Source organism: Oncorhynchus kisutch, unplaced genomic scaffold, assembly GCF_002021735.2.
Source record: "Oncorhynchus kisutch isolate 150728-3 unplaced genomic scaffold, Okis_V2 Okis06b-Okis10b_hom, whole genome shotgun sequence".
Lineage (NCBI taxonomy): Eukaryota > Metazoa > Chordata > Actinopteri > Salmoniformes > Salmonidae > Oncorhynchus > Oncorhynchus kisutch.
The window spans coordinates 16,277,546-16,280,045 of NW_022261983.1; the positions used below are offsets into that span (position 1 = coordinate 16,277,546).

The 2,500-nt window shown below is 41.5% G+C and overlaps 1 long non-coding RNA gene across 1 annotated transcript in view; it reads left to right on the forward strand.

The window, feature by feature from the left end:
* Nucleotides 1-507, forward strand: part of LOC116359852 (uncharacterized) — a 4,365-nt gene extending 3,858 nt beyond the window's left edge. Inside the window, exon 2 of the long non-coding RNA XR_004206788.1 lies at nt 1-507. This exon is cut by the window's left edge and continues 266 nt beyond it. This is a non-coding gene — a long non-coding RNA (uncharacterized LOC116359852).
* Nucleotides 508-2,500: the final 1,993 nt, after the last annotated feature.

A 2,500-nucleotide genomic window follows, 5' to 3' on the forward strand; every position in this document is an offset into this window, starting at 1 on the left:
GAGGTCCCACTCCAGCCTCTTCACCTGGATGACTGAGGAGGAGTTTGAGGACTGGGTCAATGTTCTAGAGGTCCCACAGCAGCCTCTTCACCTGGATGACTGAGGAGGAGTTTGAGGACTGGGTCAATGTTCTATAGGTTGACCCAGACTCTAAGGGGTTCATTCAAATATGAACTTTAAAACTATGCCTCTGATGCGTTTCTTCATCACCAACAGGAAAGACAAGTTTAAATATAGTGACAGTTTGTTTCCCAACAGGAAAGACAAGTTTAAATATAGTGACAGTTTGTTTCCCAACAGGAAAGACAAGTTTAAATATAGTGACAGTTTGTTTCCCAACAGGAAAGACAAGTTTAAATATAGTGACAGTTTGTTTCCCTCTTGGTGCATTTCTCCATCTGCTCCTGTGTCCTAAAATGGCCATTTCATTCATCCCAGCAACAGTTACAGATTTAGGATGTGTTGAGTGATTACTGCATATAAACTTAAATAAACAGTCTTTATATGGATCGTCCCAAAGCATATCTACAGAGGGGAAACTAAAGGGTTCATCAGTTGATACATAGTTGAATGTGAGGTAGATAGTCTGTAGACTGTCAACGAAGCTCAACTTGTGTTTCACTTCATTTGGATAGTTCCAAAGCACATCTGCCAATAGAGTATAATATACTGTATATAGTATATACATATACTATGTATATATAGTTTACCCTTTTTATTTAACTAGGCACGTCAGTTAAAGAACACATCTTTATTTACATCTTTATTCACATCTTATTTACAATGACGGCCTCCCTAAAGGCAAAAGGCCTCCTGCAGTGCCGGGAAGTAAAGATATAGACAAAACACACATCACAACAAGAGAGACGACACAACACTACATAAAGAGAGACCTAAAGACAACAACACAGCATGGCAGCAACACAACACTACATAAAGAGAGACCTAAAGACAACAACACAGCATGGCAGCAACACAACACTACATAAAGAGAGACCTAAAGACAACAACACAGCATGGCAGCAACACAACACTACATAAAGAGAGACCTAAAGACAACAACACAGCATGGCAGCAACACAACACTACATAAAGAGAGACCTAAAGACAACAACACAGCATGGCAGCAACACAACACTACATAAAGACAGACCTAAAGACAACAACACAGCATGGCAGCAACACAACACTACATAAAGAGAGACCTAAAGACAACAACACAGCATGGCAGCAACACAACACTACATAAAGAGAGACCTAAAGACAACAACACAGCATGGCAGCAACACAACACTACATAAAGAGAGACCTAAAGACAACAACACAGCATGGCAGCAACACAACACTACATAAAGAGAGACCTAAAGACAACAATACATCAGACAACACCACAAAGAGACAACAATATATCAGACAACACCACAAAGAGACAACAATACATCAGACAACACCACAAAGAGACAACAATACATCAGACAACACCACAAAGAGACATCAATACATCAGACAACAATACATCAGACAACAGCACAAAGGGCAAGAAGGTTAGAGACAACAAGACATCAGACAACACCACAAAGAGACAACAATACATCAGACAACACTACAAAGAGACAACAATACATCAGACAACACCACAAAGAGACAACAATACATCAGACAACACCACAAAGAGACAACAATACATCAGACAACACCACAAAGAGACAACAATACATCAGACAACACCACAAAGAGACAACAATACATCAGACAACAGCACAAAGAGACAACAATACATCAGACAACACCACAAAGAGACAACAATACATCAGACAACACCACAAAGAGACAACAATACATCAGACAACACCACAAAGAGACAACAATACATCAGACAACACCACAAAGGGACAGAAGGTTAGAGACAACAATACATCAGACAACACCACAAAGGGACAGAAGGTTAGAGACAACACTACTTTACACAAAGCAGTAGGTCAGACAACTTGGAAAATTTCAAGGGACTTTGAAAATTGCAGTCGCAAAAACCATCAAGCGATATGATGAAACTGTCTCTCATGAGGACCGCCACAGGAAATTATGTAACCCAGAGATACCTCTGCTGCAGAGGATACGTTCATTAGAGTTACCTGTCTCTCATGAGGTCTGCCACAGGAAAGGATGTAACCCAGAGATACCTCTGCTGCAGAGGATAAGTTCATTAGAGTTACCTGGCTCTCATGAGGACTGCCACAGGAAAGGATGTAACCCAGAGTTACCTCTGCTGCAGGGGATAAGTTCATTAGAGTTACCTGTCTCTCATGAGGACCGCCACAGGAAAGGAAGACCCAGAGTTACCTCTGCTGCAGAGGAGAAGTTCACTAGAGTTACCTGGCTCTCATGAGGACCGCCACAGGAAAGGAAGACCCAGAGTTACCTCTGCTGCAGAGGATAAGTTCATTAGAGTTACCTGGCTCTCATGAGGACCGCCACAGGAAAGGATGTAACCCAGAGTTAC